Source organism: Rhinolophus sinicus, chromosome 3 (assembly GCF_057876585.1).
Source record: "Rhinolophus sinicus isolate RSI-liver-muscle chromosome 3, RSI-T2T, whole genome shotgun sequence".
NCBI classification, from domain to species: Eukaryota; Metazoa; Chordata; class Mammalia; order Chiroptera; family Rhinolophidae; genus Rhinolophus; species Rhinolophus sinicus.
The window spans coordinates 8,354,646-8,373,762 of NC_142503.1; the positions used below are offsets into that span (position 1 = coordinate 8,354,646).

At 34.5% G+C, this 19,117-nt stretch overlaps 1 long non-coding RNA gene across 1 annotated transcript in view; it reads left to right on the forward strand.

Annotated features, from left to right (window-relative positions):
* The window catches only part of LOC141570731 (uncharacterized), a 508,310-nt gene that overhangs the window by 251,563 nt on the left and 237,630 nt on the right, over positions 1-19,117 (forward strand). Inside the window, exon 3 of the long non-coding RNA XR_012495179.2 lies at positions 5,934-6,019. This is a non-coding gene — a long non-coding RNA (uncharacterized LOC141570731). The remainder of the gene's footprint in view (positions 1-5,933; positions 6,020-19,117) is intronic.

A 19,117-nucleotide genomic window follows, 5' to 3' on the forward strand; every position in this document is an offset into this window, starting at 1 on the left:
TCTCTCACACACACACACACACACACACACACACACACACACACACGACAGTATGTGAAATGGAATCAGTAGAATGCTTTCCATTTCCAATGAGCAAAGCTGGATCAATTTAAGTACCAAATGTTGGATTATAACCCAAAGTATAAAATATCTATGAGTGTACTGATATAAATAAATGATTAAATATAAAAAATATGGAGAGAATAGACAAATATCAAGTGCAGAACAATACCAAGTGTTTAGATACTCTGCAGTCACATGGAGATTCTGTAACTTCATCCAGTTCTTTAATTGTGGGCTGTGAATAGTGACTTCCTTTCAAATAGTAAAGAATGCAAAGGGGGGACAGAGAAAAATTTTATAGTATGGCAAAAACTCCCGCACTGAAGCTAATCAAGTTAAAATCAACAGTGATGATAGTTTGTACTCTTGACATCATATAATGACAATGACATTTTACCTCTTTCTCCTCCAAACCACGTAACACTGTCTAATCCTAAGAAAAATATCAAACAGATCCTGACATGGGGACAGTCTACAAAATACCTGATAAGTACTCCACGAAACTGTAAAGCTCACAAAAATTGAGAACATTTTGGGAGACTGTCATTGCCAAGAGAAGGGTAAAGAGATATGAAGACTGTCCTGGATGGGATGCTACAACAGAAAAACAACAACAACAACAAAGGACAGTAAAAACTAAGGAAATGTGAATGGAAGTGTAGATTTTAGATTAAAGAAAATAATGTATTAGTATTGGTTTGATGTGTCAAATACACCATACTAATGTAAGATATTGGCAAGGAAAACTGGGTGTGTGACGTAGAAGAACTCTTGATAGTGTCTTGGCAATTTTTCTGTACATCTAAAACCATTCCTTAAAAAAATTTGATTTGAAAAACTCTATCGTAGCCTGGAATTTTCCTTTACCAAAGAAAAAATACCTATATTCTGGTAATAGATCAACTGTCTAAGTCAAGTTTTAGTACCTAAGTGAGTTTTTCCCTTTGATGTGTTATTCATTAATACCTTGGTAGGGTTTTTCTAGTCAACCTATTTAAACAGATAATCTACACCTTTTTATTGATATCTCAAAGTGAAAGAAAAACAAACAAATCATTTCATTGGTAATATAGCACAACCTCAACATTTTTATTTTGTCTAGTTTTGCCCTCATTTACAATAATGAGATATTGTAGTATTCCAAATATTCCATTTTTCTGTTACTCTTTTTTCATTCTAAATGTCAATGCTCATTTGTATTACATTTTGTTCCTTATTTTACATATTTACTTTAGATCCATTAAGTATAAATATTGTATGGCAATTTATAATTCATGACAATATTCTGTACAATATAATGTACATTATAGTCTCTTAGGGTTGGATATATCATAACTGAGTATAATATACACTACCTATAAAACAGAAACCTAAATAAAGAACATTAATACTTCAGGATTAAGTTAAAATTTTTATTTATAAGAAGTAATGGATAAAAATGGAGTTTTTATTTAATATCAACTCGTTGCTTTCAGGCATGTACACAGGTACATTTCAATAACTTAAAATTGGTAAGAATTCTCTACTTTTGGAGAAAGAAAAGGGTAGTCTACTAGAAAACAGGAGATTTACAAAGGACTTTTAAAACTAGAATTCAGATGGAATTAAGGTTGAAAATCTTCAATATGTTTCATTAAAAAGGTAGCAATTTTTCTGTGATTTTATTACAATGAGTATCTTCCAGGAATATATTATGTTATATTCTATGGCAAAATAACAAACACAGTCTTCAAAATAATTTCTAAGGTATAGTGAGAGAAAGGACATGAATTTAAAATTAAATGAAATACTAATTTGATATGGCATTTATAAATCATTTTATAGTCTCTACTGTTAATTACATTACCAGGTTGTGTATATAGCTCAGAGCTAATCTCAAATTCTCTTTTATAAAGTACACAATATACTTATTCTGCCCTGTAGTTTTCATGACAAACATTCATAATTATGATTTCATGCCATTAGGGTGAAATAGCATGCTATTCCTGTCATCAAATTGTAAATTATAAGTGTTTTTTATAAGCTTGGGGCAAAGAAAAAGATAGATCCCTAAAAGCTTAATACAGTTTTTGGTATATGAACATAGCATGGTTCAAAAGGGTGGAAAATGTGAGCTAAGTCAAATTTGTGGTATTTCCGTTTTCCAAGTATTTCTTTGGGCAAGGTACAAATAGACAATATTCAATTCCACGTCATTTCTATGAGTTTGTGGCAAATATATGAATAGTTTAATATGTATATATGTAAATATTGGGCAATAAATTTGAAAAAGTTTATCCAATTTATATGCCTTTTAAAATATATATCCCTGAGAAGTTTAGGACAACACAGGGTATTCTAGGCAAAGTATGTATGGAAAAGGATTTTCAAGAACACCTAACTTTGAAATAGGCTTACAGTAATTGATTCATTAAGTTTTTCAGCTACATGGATTTCATTAAAGAATGAATAATTAATTAATTACTATATATTTAACATGGCAGACAGTGAGTTAGACATGGAGACTACATAGGGGAAGCTAATGGTGTATTTAAGATAGGCTAAGCACAGTTTTCCAACAGTTTGATTGTTCACACAATAAGCAAAAGTTGCTGTAGATGAATCCTTAATGTGTACATATATTTTTATATTTACATACTATATTACCAACATATTATTTTAAAAACCAGGTAAAATATGCAAAAAGTCAATAGTTAAATTTTATATTATTTCATTCTTATACACAAATGAAAAAATCCATATTTCTCATAGGGTAACTTGCTTCTATGTGAAGTTATTTTCTCAGAGAATTTCTGGTGATAGAATTGTCCATTTCCAAGCTTGACTCATACCTTAGTGTCCTCATGTTTTGGGAGACTCTATGTCTAATCTTGATTTTTTTACTCCAAGTTATGGAAGGCATACAAAATAGGGTAATCTAAAATATTAGTTTGTTTGCATTTACATTTAACAAATGTTTTAGTTATTAAATTTTATTTAGAATGATTTTGGAAGCATTAAAGGAACACAAAGTTTGTACAACAGTGCCAGTTTAATCAGTATTGCATACTATAATAAGCGTGTTCTTATATTAATCTCAACATCTTTCCCAAGTATTGTACTAAAGACTAAATGGCTAGTAATTAGTTAATCCAGAGTGAAATCAAAGTACTACTCTTATTTAGGAAAGAAAAAAAAATAAACAAACAAAAAAATGACTTGTACAAATCTGGACCTTTAGTATTTACTATAAAGAAGAGTCTCTTGGAAAGATATTTTATATAAATATTCTGAAAAAAAAATCAGTGACTTATCTGGAAAGTGTGGGGGAGGGCAGTTTGAGTAATATTTGTTTATTGTTATTGTTTCTTTACAACTAATTAAAGGAATATGACAAAATTAAGAAGCCATTGTTGTAATTTCTGACTTGCTATCATGGTTGTTAGATATTAATATAAAGTGAAGATTTTTTAACCAGCCCGTTTGTGGCATGAAGGCAAAAGAAAAAGTTCAGGGGAGCCAGGTGTTGAGTGAAAATACCTTACCACTTTCCTTCATGGGAAACACTCTGGAATTTGCATGTAGGTTTTAACTTTATGGTTCTAGAATCCACTTTTTCTACTTTCCAATATTTTGGGCATCTTTAGGGTTACTAATGCCCTTGCAGATTATTTTTCCTGTGTCTCAAAACTGCTGATGTATTATTAAAGAATGTTAGGATGATAAGGATTAGTAGACACAGTGTGGGGAAAAAAATAAAAATCTGTAAAATTGAAATTACTTCTAGACAAAATAAATGAATTCCTAAATAACACAGTGGTATTTTGTGCTGAAGGAGGAAAGAAATTTGTGATCTCTTTGACTCTGAGCCACATACTCAATCCATTACACCATATCATACAACTCAAGGCATTGTTCATTAACCTGTTTATTTTTAAATTTCATTATTATTATTATTATATTAAGATGATTCACAAGAATTCAAGAAATTGTTATGTTTGTCTACAGAGGAACTTTGAAAATGAATCCTCTGTGAAGATAACATACATTTGGCACAGTTGTTTACAAAATGATTTTTGTACCAAACACTTAAACTAAGCAAAAGTCAAATGTTAAGCTTTATAGAACACCTGGCAGGTATTTGAGAAGAGGGGATAGAAAGATAATTAGATAGCTGAACAGGTGGAGGAGGAGGAGGAGGAGGAGGAGGAGGAGGAGGAGGAGGAGGAGGAGGGAGAAAAAAAGAAAAACACCAGGAAACTGAAGAATAATCAAATGGAAAAAGCTGTCATTTGCAAAGACAGATATTCCAATAATTCAACAGGGTCTTTCAACACTCCTTTATATCGTCAGAAAGAGCCTCCTGTTTTACACAATCTTGTTTTTTAAAATCACACATTTCTTTTGAAATGTTGTAATGTAAAAAAGATCTTGTTTTAAAAAGGTTTGAACAAGAAGATTAAAATGGATACATACAATTTTGTACATTAAACTATCTTTACTGGTATATACAACCAAAACCAAACAGAAATGACTTTAAAACACAATACACTTGTATATACTCCTGTTAATCTCTATCATTAGAGTAATTTTACAAACAAATTCTGTTAGATTTTCCTTCCTCTCTCTTTCTCTCCGTTTGTTCCTTTTCCTTCTTCATTCTTTCTTGTAATTAAAATATATGTATGTATATCCTCTCAGCTAATTATTTCCACTTCTCAGGATGCTGCAACACAGAGATAAACATATTTAAAGTTTGATTATCAAGTCTTTGTCAGTGAAAGGCCCACTGCATTCTACATCTCAGGTCTCTTATTAGCACTCACAGGAAAGAGAATGGATACCCTGTTTAGAGCCCTCGGTCCAGAATAGGAGATGGTTCTTGTTCCTTTGAACCTTTCCTCACTAACCGTCATGATCCTGAAAAAATGCCCTCCTACAGTCTGTCCCATAACCCAACAATAGGCAATGAGGTGTCTATCTTACCTGAAATGCACCCCTTTTTTCTGGTATTGAAGGACACTGCTAAGCAACATCCCCTTGTAGTTGAACTTGCATATATTCAATGCCCAGTAGATACAATGAGGGAGGTTTTACCGATACCCTTAATATATAGCTATGAAGCAGAAAAGCCTTGAATACATAATATCAATAACTGAGACAAAAGGTTAATGAAAAGGGTCTAGTATCAATTCATGTATGAAAAAGAATACACTCATTAAGTATTTCCTAATAACAGTTAATGTGCTAGTTTTCTTTGGAATCTCCCTGTATGCCAGACACAGAGGTATCTCCAATCACTTAATTAACATATTTATTGAGGTGAATAATAGATCACATGATAAAAGCAGAAATACATATATTAATTCATTTTCAATATCAAATGAATACAGTTAATAACGACTGATTTTAGATTGATTTGTAAATTGATAGAAAATATCATATGACATATTCCTGAGAGTAACATGGATAGAGGTAGGACTATTAGTATAGATAACTATGATTTGGTAATAAATAAATAAATAAATAAATAAATAAATAAATAAAATATTTTAAAGACAAGGGTTAATGTAAGTTCCGATCTGGTGCCAGTGCTGAGCCTGGAGCAACTCAGCAAAAGTCTCAGAGCACACCCAGGCCAGTTGCTGCCTGCCTGGGGCCTGTGGACTTTGCTAGTTTTTCCAGAAAGATTGCAATGTGGGCAGGGCTGGCTGCTCATGGAGAAAGTGCCTCCAGCTGGGCGAGTTGGGTGGGATGGATTCCTAGTGAGTCAGCAGGATCGAGCAGCAGAGCTCAGCAACCCAGTCAGATTCAGATTTGGCCATGGTGGGGGCGGGCCTTCCACCTGAGTGAAGGTGGACCCCTCACTGAAAATTCTGACTGTCTTCCAGCCCTCCCTCCGAAGCCACACATCTCAGTCTGCCCCCTGTGTGTCTCCAAGGCCCCCTGAGTCACCATCCCTTTGCTGGAGCCCAAGGTGAGTGCCTGCGAGCGAGTCTGTGCGCCGCCCCTTAAAAGGATGTCTGGGTTTTCTGCAGCCTTATGTCCCAGCTGAACAGTTGGAATCCCCACTGTTTTTCACAGCCAGATGTTGCAGGGGCTCTTCTTCTCAGCACCAGTACTCCAAGCTGGGGAGCCTGATGTGGGGGGCTGGGGTTCCTCGCTCCTCCAGGGTAAACCAAGGTGAATGAGATATCCCTCCTGATTCTCAACACCATGCATAGGTGTGGGGCCCATTTCGTGTCTCTGCCCCTCCTACCTGTCTGTACATGGCTTCTTATTTATATTTTCAGTTGTAGGACTTCAGTTCATCTAGACTTCAGATGGTTCTCCAGGTTGATTGTTCTATAATTTAGTTGTGATTTTAATGTGTTCATGGAATGACACAGGTACAGTGTTTATCTACTCCACCGTCTTGGATCTCTATTTGTTTCTCTTATATAATAGTATACAAATTGCCCTAGAAAGAGAAAGATACTTATTCAATGTTATTTTAAGGTATCTGAACAAGCCAAATTTTTCAGGTCTCAGGAAAATTGCTCATTAGTTTTGTTTTAAAGCCAGTGAAGAGCCAATTCTGCAATATGACTGATAGGTATATTTCCTTTTTCAATTCTATTAATACTAATTTACAGTTGCTGAAATATCTTTCAGAAATTCATGCAAATGACTGTCTGAGATGGATGATTAAATATTTGCCTGTTATCAGAATACATTTAATTTGCCTACTTATACCATTCAGCTAGAGGAAAATATAAAAGTGAGAAATCAGTTTTTTATATGAGAGAAATAGCCAGGAATCTCTTCTTGTTTTATAAAGCAAATAGCATTTGGTAATATACAAAAACTGTTATTTGAAACTAGGAAATATTACTGTTCTTTCACTGTTTCTGTTACATTTAATTGACGTGGCAAGAATGAGAAGCTCTTTCCTACCATAGCCCTGTTTTCATGATTTTTCGTTTCATCTCTCAGATTTTGCTGCATTATATGTCTTTTTAGCTCTATAGTGAATAACAACACATTCGTAAGTGTACATATTCGAGTGCATCTTGATGAATGCTCACCTGGTGATGACAATGTGTGACCAGTAGCAGAAGATTAACACCAGTACCTGGAGGCCTCCCCAAGTGCCTTCTCTTTATGTCCCTGCCCCAGGTGCAAACAATACATCAAGTTTTAACTCCATATATTTGTTTTGCCTGTTCATGAACTAATGTAAATGGAGACTTACAGTATATTCTCTGTTCACCTCCTTTACTTAAAAAGTAGTTGGTGAGATTCACCCAGATTCCTGTGTGTTGTTATAGCCCATGCAGTCTCATTGCCCATCTGGGTTCATTGTGAACACACCCAGATTTCTTTACTAATGTCACTGTTGATGAGCCTTTAGATATTTTCTTTGGAGACATTTTGTATAATGCTGCTGTGAGCAATCTTGTCTGTGACTCTTTTAAACATATCTGTGCACTTCTCTTGAGAACTGCAGGAAAAACATGGCTGAGTCTTAGATTATAAATAATTCCGGTTAAGTAGACACTGATAAACAGTTTTCAAAAGAGATTATAGCAATTTCTATACGCATTAGCTGAGCATTCTGGTGAATTCTGGTGGCTTTCCTTTCATTGCTAACATGTGTTATTGTATACTGTGATATTGCGATTTATGATAAGACATATGTATTTGGTCTTTGTCCCAGTTTCTGGCACAGAGATCCTAAAACCCTTGGTATTTTTTAAGTCATGAGAGTGATAAAGGTATCTTCTTGTTATGTTAATGAAGTGACTTTTGGAATGACCCTGAGTCATCTAAGGATGGGGACTGGTCACCAGAAAAAACAACTATGTGATGAGAGGGTTGAAACTTTCAGTCCCTTCCCCCTTATCACCAATGGCCAATGATTTATTGCATCATGTCTATGTGATGAAGCCTCCATAGAAACACCAAATGACTGGGTTTGGAGAGCTTCCAGGTTAGTGAACATGTGGAGCTCTGGGGGAGAATGGCACACCCGGAGAGGGCAGGGAACTCCACGGCCTTTCCCGGTACCTCGCCCAATGCATCTCTTTCACCTGGCTGTCCCTGAGTTAATATCCTTTTATAATAAACCAATGATCTAGTGAGTAACATGTTTCTCTGAGTTCTGTGAACCACTCTAGCAAATTAATCCAACCCAAAAAGGATGTTGTGTGTGGAAACCTCTGATTTATAAGCAATGATTCAGAAGTACAAGTAGCAATCAGGACTTACAATTGGCATCAGAACTAAAGTCCAAATAGGGGTTTTTGGAACCTCTGAACTGTAGATGGTTGGTCGGAAGCACAGGTTGTAATCTGGGCTTGCAGCTGGCCTCAGAAGTTGAAAGGAGGGTTGGAGGTAGACCCTGCTGGTGTCCAAGAATTGCTTTGTGTTTTGGGTGTGGGGAACCCATTCCCCCATGTTGGAATTGGTGTCAAAACAACAAAAAGTTGTACCTTTTTAATTTTATACTGATGTCTGTTTAGCTACTGTTCATTATCTTTTAATTTGCATTTCCATGATGGTGAATAAAGTGAAGTGCCTTTTCATACAGTTATTGGCTATTTGCATATATAGTAGTCCACACTTATCTGTGGGGAATACATTCCAAGACAGCCAGTGGATGCCTGAAACTGCAGACAGTACTGAATGCTATGTATACTGTTTTTTTCCTATACATACATACCTATGATAAAGTTTAATTTATAAATTAGGCGCATTAAAAGATTAACAGCAATGACCAGTAATAAATAGAACAATTTTAACAATATACTGTAGTAATAGTTATGTCTGTGGTCTCTCTGATAATCGATCTGATAACCCAGAGGCTGCTAAGTGACTAATGTTTGGGTAGCGTTTATCGTGTGGTTCACTGAACAGAGGGATGGTACCTGTCCTGGGAAGAACAAAGCGGGACAGCACAAGCCTCTATCACACTACTCAGAATGGGGTGCAATTTAAAGCTTATGAGTTGTTTATTTCTGGAAATTTCCATTTAATATTTTTAGATGATAGTTGGCCGCATGTAACTGAAACCACAGAAAGTGAAACAATGGATAAAAGGGTTCTACTGTGAGTTTTTGTGAATCGCCTTATGACTTTTGCACATTTTTCTACAGGTTTTCCTGATTTTTTTCTCATTGATTTATTGTTGTGTTTTTACTACCTGAATTTAAGTCCTTAGTTATTCATGCTGCAAATAACTTCTCCCACTCTTAGATTTTTTTTTTCTTTTCATGACATCTTTTGATAAAAACAACACCTCTTTATCTTAATATAATCCAAGAATGAAAGATTAAAGCTTTTTCCTCCCTGGTTTAGAAGTTGTGTTTCCTCCCCCCTCACAAGGCAATGAAAGTGTTCTTCTGTATATTCTTCTACAATCATGTTGTTTCACTTTTTATATTTAACTATGAAATTCATCTAGGATTTATTATTTTGTATAGTGTGCGATAAGGATTGATGCATTTTAGATACAAAGTTTATCAGAAAGACAAGAAGTTATTTTATATTTAATATTTGCTAAGTTTACCATAAATGTTCTCACCACACATACACACTTAAAGAAACCAACTACGTGAGCTGAGGGATATGTTAATTAGCTTGATTGTGGTAATTTCATAATGCATACATGTCTAATAACATCACGTTGCACCTTGAATACATATAATTTTTGTCAATTATACCTCGTTAAAGCTGAGGGGGAAAAAAGTATGTCACCATTTCAAATTTACCTTTGCTCTCTGTCTTGGTTTGGGCTGCTATAACAAATTACCGCATAAGGGTGGTTTATAAACAATAAAACTGTATTTATCACAGTTCTGGAGGCTAGAAGTCAGAGATAAGGGAGTCAGTTTGGTCAGGCTCTGGTGAGAGCTCTCTTTCTGATTCAGTCAGAAGACTGATTTCTTGTATCCTCACATGGCAGAAAGAGAGAAAGGGAGACCTCTGGGGTCTCTCTGATAAGGGTTGTAACACCACTTGTGAAGGCTTCTTCCTCATGAGATAAATCACCTCCCAAAAACTGTACCTCCTAAACCATCACTTTGGGGTTTTGTCTTTCAACAGAAAGACACATTCAGTCCATTACACCATTACACATTGATTTTGTTCTCTTAGATATGTGGATGTCTGTCTCTGTTTTCTACTCATTTATTACCATTTTATTTAATATGTTTTTAGCTTCTCTTGAAGTCAATCCCCATAATAACTAAAACAGGGCTTCATGTAAGTTAAAGAAATTACAGTTAAAGGTTGTATTTAGTAGAAAACATATAGAAGTGTTCACTTGATTTCTGTGTTGGAAAATCCCTAGAAATAAAACAAGAGGTCCTAAAATCTAAATCAAAGAAAATACTATAAAAATTACAAAAATGGTCATAGAGAAAATATAATAATTTAAAAGGTGACAATCCTTCAGAAAGAACATAGATAAAAATGTCTCTTATTTTTGAGACTAATATTGATAATCTTCCATATTATAGGGATACCATTCTTACCTAGAAATTTTGATATGCATTATTATTTTAAAAATAATCTTAATGATTATCACTGTGATCATAACAGCTCTGATAGATTGGATAATCCATTATTGTATATACAATTCTAATATTAATAAGAGCTGTATGTATTTTGGTGCCTATTATGCACTATTCCTTTGTTTTAGACAGAACAGTGAGGCTCACAGAGGTTTCAATGAAACAATTCAGAATTGGCAGAGCTATACCCTAGGTGATCCTAGACCTTTGTATTTGGGAAGGGCTGTTGACAGAAAAATGTAAGGAAGGCTAATAGAGAAATTGAGTCTCAAAAGATGAATAGATGGTCATCTTCACTTTTGAGATGTTCGGTTTGGTCCTGAAGAATGGCCTTCTTTGCAGGAAGTTGTTCCAGGGACGAGAGACTTGAGCATGAGAAGCAATATGGCCTAGTGGTTGGAGTGGAGGCAGGGTAAAACTGGAGTGAGGAAAGGGGAAAGATAAGCATAGGACACATGATGGAGAGCCTAAACTGAAAGAAATGGACTGGGGATACACAGGGATTTGAACAATTGTCAAAAGATAGGATACAACTGTAGATTTATAATTCAGTTCATATATAAATCAATATATGACCAACGTTCTTATTTCCAAACTATATATTGAATGCTTTAAAAACTCCTCTGAAATCTTTGAGTTTATTTGATGAATTGAATATCATGTAAAGCTAATAATATCAAACATTCTAGTGAAAACCGACTTGTGTCTGTTAGAACATATTGTATTCTCATCCTTCAATTTGTTTAAAAGACAGTTGTCATGCTTTCAAAAGATGTCCAAAACACTAGTGAGTCTGACACTTCAGGTAGCTGTGGAAAAAAATTTGTATAAATAATTCCACATTTATTGTGGTACAAGAGTCTAAAGATTATTTAGTTTCCTAAATTTCTGATAGGAAAAAAAATTACAAACTGTTCGTTTCAAAATTGAGAGAAATAGCCTATGTAATTATCGTCAGAGATATACACTTGTATGTTTCCTCTTACCAGAACCGATAAGCCAAGATATTTTACTTTTGTCCTTATACTTTTGTCCTTGATATCTGAGTTCAAATCCTTTTACTAAATGCTATTATACCTTATTTTAAATAATTGTAATTTATTTTACATCTTTATATTTTAAAATTAATTAAAATAAGGATATAACTGATTTATGCATTTGTTTACTTGTCTTAATTAAATTTATGAAATTGTGTGACTATTTTCTTCTGAATTTTATTTTTGATTTTCTCACAATATTTTATGAACCACAATGTATAATGGTCGCTTGGTTTATTATCCAGAAAATGGCAGTTACAACTGATTTTATCTTTTACCTACTCTGGTACCAGATGATTAACCAGCCAAACTCTCTCTAAAGACAGTGTAAATGAACAGCTGTAAATTCGATAGTACTTAGAAGGTGAAGAATGGATATACAGAGGGTGCCAAAAAAAAGTATACACATTTTAAGAAGGGAAAAAACTATTAAAATTGTGATACTCAATATACACCAATAACAAAAGATGAATACAAGTCATGTGTATACTGTACATTTTTTCGGCACCCCCGATCTCTAGAGAGAGACTTACTTAGTCTTAATCTTGTCACTTTTGAAATCACACTCTGATACATGAAGATAGAGACAGAATGAGTGAGAGGATGCTGCACTTTCTTTCTGTAAAACGTTCCATTGTGTAGGAAAACAGTGATGAAAAAGACATTCCTTTAGTTCATGGAGAGGAGGGTTGGCAAAAGAACTGACGGGAAGAAGGACAAATCCATATGCAGAGCAACTCTGTTTTCCAATGAAGATCAACTGCTGCCCTTCCAGTGTGAAGGGAACCCGTGTAATGTGTCCACCACCCGAAGGCTGGCCAGTTAGTTCTCTTAGGTATCAACCAGTCAGGGGCTCAGTGAGTCTGTGCAGTCACGTATTGCTGAGCCCACGTATGGCTTCCATGTCTGCCTCATGGCCACCTCATTTATGTGGTCATCAGGCACCGAGAGGAGAGGCTATGGGAAGCAGCTTGGACGTCCTGATTATGGGGAGCATTCACTGAAAGCAATGCCTTAATGAGATTTACACAGGAAACACATAGCCCCTTACCTTAACTCATTCTGAGGGGTTCATCCATAAACTTTATTCCTAGGCCTCCATGTTACCAGTTTTCTAATCTTGTACTTTCTGGACCCCTGGTTATTCAGTCAAATATATCTAGGGACTGCCAGAAATAATCGTTGCTTCTCTCCGTTAATGCAAACTGTTTAATAGACACACCACTCATAACTATGCTTGTTGAGGTAATTTCCTTTCCTCACCGTCCTTCAGGGAAACACTTGTTTGGAGCTCTAATGCCACAGCCTTCCAATGTTGAATGATATTTGCATATACAAGGAATCATGGGTGAACCAGCCATGTGTTTCCTTTGTCTTTCTTTACTGCACTGACAATAGAGAGAGAACCCTCAGAAGACCCTCAGTGAGCCTTAAGGGAGAAGTGTCAATACAGCAGCACCCTATGTCTTAGGAGTCTAACTACTTGCTCTTTCTGCTTATTTTTGCCTTTAGAACCTGCTCAAGCCCTATGTCATATGTGCCAGTTTCACTTAAGAATGGAAGTTTTCTGTGATTTCCCAACTTGATAGCTTGGTCAGTCAAATAACATCTAAATGACAATGAATAGCTCAGGTCTCATGATTTCTCATGAGCATGCCTCCAGTGTATATAGCAAGATAGAAAATGTTTTTTGTTTTATTCCCCCAAAATATGAATACTTAACTGTAAAAGTAGTTGTCTCTTTATTCCAATTCCTAAGTATCTCTACTGTGATGCAGCCTTTCAGAGGTTTATACTTTTATGCTACCTTAATCATTTAGATTTATTTATATATGTGTATGTATGTATATGAGACAGAGAGATCCACAGCCAAGTTATATTTTTTTTTTCTCCTTTTGTGGCCCATCTTCTACCTGTGATGGTGTCTGCTCTTGTTGGGGAGAGCTCTTTTGGCACCCAGTGTCTGGAGTTTTCTCAGCCTCTCTCAAGATGGTGGGTGAGATTCACCGGGTGAGTCCTGGTATAATTATTATTAATAGAACATCCTTTGCTTTTCAAGCTATGAGGTGGGGTGTGAGGAGGAGGGAGAAATCTGGAGGAATAAGTGACCTATAAGAGAGGAATAATGTCTACAACTAATAAATTATAACTGATTTAAAACACACACACACACACAAATCACCGAGTAGCCCCCAAAACAAGTACCCAGAGGTTATGAAACCTTTAAAGCCACTAAGGCCCTGAAATCCTTTCTTCAAGGGAGGGGGATTGAAGTTTCTTTCACTATCATAGATAATAACATAGAAACAGGAACCCGCGGGAAAATAGCTCAAAATTCTCAGCCATGAGTCTGTCATCAGTAACTTAGCCTCATTGATCCTGTTGCCCACCAGTGTCACATGTCCCTGCACATTTATCAAATCTTTAGTTACTCCAATTCACGAACTACACAAATGTTTGTAATTAATTTTAACCTCTGTTTTATGGGTGATGCATATAAAGTGCCTGGGGAAGTAAATGCATGAGATATGTATCGATTATTATGTTCTGCCAGCTTCAAAGTGAGTTTGCAGATACAGGGATTTCCAGACATCCACATGGCATGTTTCCTGGTGATCCATGGACTCCCAAAATAGATGAAATACAAAAATATTGATTAACTATCTAATTCAGCTATTATCAAGTCTATCCCCAGCATTAAGTTGTGTGTTTGCAGGTGTGTGTATGTATACATATATCTTTATCCAAGATTACTTAATGTACAAATTGAGTGAAGCCATTTCAAACATACGTTTTGTTTGTTTGTTTGTTTATCCTTTATAGCTATCTACAGGGCACAACTCAAATTCTGAGTCTAACCTCCCTATTTGATCTTTCTCAAGGCTTTATTTGCGAAATATCTGCTCCCCCTTGTCACACTGTTTTGTCTGCTTATGCCTCTCCATTTTCATTTTCGCCCATTCTCACTTTTTCTATTTATTCCCAACAGCTCCATGAGACTTGTAGCTCATGCATATTAGTACCACATTTCTATGGAATATGAAAAAATAAACAGAAATAAATACATGAAAAAAATCTGTGAAAAGGGAACTCCATGTTTGCCAAAAATTATTGTGTAACATTTTCTGAGAGGAATTATTTTAATTAGTTAGGATAAAATTTTAAGTGTCTAATGATGCAATGCAAGTTTAAAATGCAAACATGACTGAGTGATGATGGGGTAGTTGAAAATGTAAGTATAATATCAAGCTGGGGAATTTTCAAGATGGGAGGGGAAAACAGCTAAATTCAGGTTAGAATGAGGTATGACTTGGGGACTGTATTGAATTTCTTGAAAGACAACTACCCTAATATAAGAATTAGAAACTAAATCAGGAAAAAAGGAGAGGTGGAGCCCTGACCTCTTAAGATAGTTGTGAATAGCCCTAGATTTCTGTAAAAGTATATTAAGTTTCAGTTGCAGTGTACCACAGAAAATTGTAGCTATTTAATTTTCTTTAATTGATGTACATGAGCCTCAATTTAAATGTTCTGGCTTTAACTTGTTTTGGAATTATTAAGTAAAATGGAATAGTCCTCTTTGAGATATGACTTCATAATGGTGGATCTTACCATCAATTTCAGTGCAAGTAGATCCTATTTTTAAATCCTGTAGCAAAACAATAACTTGTGTTTTTCATTTACCAAGCCATCACTTCACCTAGAGAGGTGTATGAAATATTTTATTTATTTATTTTTTTTTTAGGAAAAATATATGTCTAAACACCAAATACTGCAAAATGTGCTGTTTATTTTCCTTTGACTTCAGTATCAGCTAGCTAACAGGATTAATAGTATATCAGATACGGCAAGAACACACTGCTTTTCTGCCATGCATTCTACTTCCTAATTTATATTTCATTATCTTTTCTGCAACAAAATCATCCGTGTGTATGCAAAACTCCATTAGTGTGATTCCCCAAAGAGAATACAGATATTTTAAAAATTGTCCCTGCTGTATCTTGATTAAGGTGCTTGTTCTGAAATTGCAAGCTATTATTTTTAACTTTAATATAATTCACCTTTGGATCAGTAAATATAATCAGATGCCTCATTTCTCATTCTCCCTCTAAAAAGTTATTTTATCTTTAAAATACTGGACTGTTATCACTTTACTCTTGAGTAATCCTCTCGTGTTTAAATTAGAAAAGTTAAAATGTGATATTTTAAGTTTAAAAAAAATTACAATTTATAACACATGTACCTTCAGTTTATTCTGGTTTCAAATATTGATATGCAATGTTGGATGTTTTAATTAGGATTTTAAAATTTAAGTATTTCCATTATTTTCTATAGTATAGTTAGAGCCAATTGCCAAGTATATACTTTGTATACTACAAAATTGTCAAAATTATTTAATATTCTCTTTTTTTTTTCCTTGTAAGCTCCCTCTCTGTGTTACGTTGTTCCTAGAATGAAAATTATGTAGCATAAAATCCATAACAAACTGTCATGGTGGGCTCATAATGTTCAGAGCTTCTTTTCTTGTTTATTTTATTTTAAAAAGTATCAGACACAAACACACTAGAAAATATCTATGAATCAAAATAATCATCTAAAACTGAAAGAGGCTTAATATTGTCACAAAATAACTGCAACCACTTCTTTCCTGATTTTTCTCTATTCCAGCTTTCACTAATATTCATCACACTACAGAGGACCTCCCTAAAACAAAAAATTATCATTGTATTAGGTTGGTGCAAAAGTAATTGCGGTTTTTGCAATTGTTTTTCACATGCTAAATCGCAATTACTTTTACACCAACCTAATACTCTAAGTGAATGTCTCAAGTGAACCTTAGTTGTTCTATTGGTAATAAGCCAAGGCCCTCATGAGACACATCCCATCACACAGAATAGGATCATGCTTCCCTTATAAACTCACCTCTCATCGCTAAACCCTTTTGTATTTGTGTCCACCTTCCAATGCTACCTTTTTATTCTCCTCCTTATTATCACAGCAACTTCCTATGAAGTGTGGTGATTCTCTCCATTACAAAGACAAAGTTCAAAGTTTAGTTCAAAGTTTTAGTGACCTACCGAAAAGGTCACACTACTAAGAAATAATAACAACTGGATTCTAACATTATCTTCCTGCCTTCTTAGTCACTAAAGAAGCAGTTCTTTTATTTTCTAGATATCAAGGGAATTCATCTTTGACAAGGTAGCATAACAAGTATTCAGGTGCCCGTAGGTTTCATAAGTCATTTTGATATTTTCTTCTAAGCATGCGACTCAGGGTTTCTTGAGCTGATCCACTGCATACAGATCAGTAAATTTGGGTTTTCTTAGAGAAGAACTCCATGCCCATTTATTCTAGAATTCTATCTCACTGAGCTCAGATAGTAGACATTGCCATGGGAAGAGAATTTCATTTGATGTATGCAGGCGCAAAAGAGATTTTTATTATTATTTTTCCCTGAAAAAAAGTCATTTATGTTTATCTCTTCTGTAACTCATGCTCATTACTTATCTCTTTTCTTTTCCTTCTTTTCTCTAGTTCTTTTACTCTTTCCTTCCTTCCTTCTTCCTGTCTTTTACTTTTTTTCATATACATCTATATATTTATATAGATATACACACACATATATATGTACAGTATATATACACACACACATTTCTAACTTTTAAGTGCATTTTCATTATAACTTTAGAAATTTAATGTCCAAGTATGCCATTATAGAAAAGATACTAAATAGGGATCTCACCCAAATTTTCTGTAAGCTTCGCTATAAATTTTTGGGTAATTCAACTTCTTCAGGTAGTTCTTTTCATATTTTAAATGAAGAAGATAACTAAAATATGTTGGTTTATGGTTAGTTCTAGTTGTAAGGTTATACAATTTTAATAGATTTTTTAAAATAGATTTTTATAGATATATTTTATCTCTGGCAATATCCCTCCATATTGTCATTTTTAAAAAGCATTTATGCCTTCAAGTGGTTGCATTACTTGGTGTTGTGAAAAGACTTTTAAATTAAAGGAATTATTCATATCCTTGGAGCATGTAGTTAGAATGAAGAGAAGTAATGGTCTTGGTTATTCTGAATGTGTTCTCTTGTTCTTTCCATATTTTCCACCTATTTTATTCAAGGTTGTGAAAGTAACAAACAACAACTGTAAAATTTTCTTTCTGATGGCTGCTTGCTGCTTTACTCCTACAACTTTTGACATTTTATTTGTTTTGGGTTTTCTACCTCATTTTAATTGAATGGATTATTTTTAACGGGGAGAATCCTCTCATCCCATTCTATTTTATTGTCTTAAAGTTATTTCCTTTCTGTTTTCCCAGAGGAAATAGTTGTCCTTTGCTGGAGACTAGGTTGCAGTGTTTTTTGTTGTTGTTGTTTTGTTTTGGGTTTTTTTTTTTTTTTTCTGGATCTACCTTCTCTCTGACCGCCCAGCTTTTTTTCTCTTCTTTGAGCTAAGATCATTAAGGCAAGAACAGGTGAAGCCAAGTCAATTCGGTGGAAATATATAGAAAGTACATTTTAGTTTTTTTGTACAAACAATATTTTCTAGTCAGTTGTGCTGGTACTAAAGGTACTATTTCATCCAGTGTTTTATTATGTGCTCTTCTCAATCGGTTCAAAATCTAGGTGGGAAAAGAGTATGACGTAGTCTCTTCATCACATCACAACAAATCTCAACACAAAACCCAATCTTTTTGTGACCCAAGAGCTTTTTCAAAGAATCGATTGTTTAAGAGGATCTCCTTAAATTCCTTAAGAGTACAAGCTCCTTAAGTAAGCCACCATTTCTTAAAATGTCTTTCTAAGCCAAGAGTGATTCTTTCAGTGCCTCACTCATAGTAAGTGTTCAAAGCATATTGGTGAAGTGATTAAATTAGAGATATAATAAAAGCCTCTTGGTATAAATACGATGTATTGTATAATTTACCTGGCAAAAGAAAGCTAACAGATGGCGTGTCTGTTTCTGAAATGACCTAAGATATTACTGATATTGTCTATAGATTTTTTTTTAACTGAGATATTCCAGGTTAACACGAAATTATGGTTTTAACTTAGAATGCATGTTGTGTTATAATCATCTTTGCATTACGCTAGTACATAGCACAGTGCATTGAACATGATAGGAACTTAACAAATAATTGCTGAAATACAGATACCTTTATTTAGAAGGGGATTTTGCAAAGTAATCTCTGTATTAGACATATATTAATCTTCTTCTGTAGTTCATTGAAATCTATAGGTAGAATATAGACCTCACTTAACTTTTAAGGATACTAACTAGAAGCAAAGTTTATTTATCTGTCAACAAAACTCCACAAAGGGAATGAGGTTATTCAGTATTTACATACTTTCCTGTGTTCATGTTACAGACAAAGGGCCAACAGCTGTTTATAAATCTCTTTAGCATTATATTCTGGTTTAGGAAAATCAAAATTTTAACATAAAGAATGTACTTGGCCTTAGAAGATCAC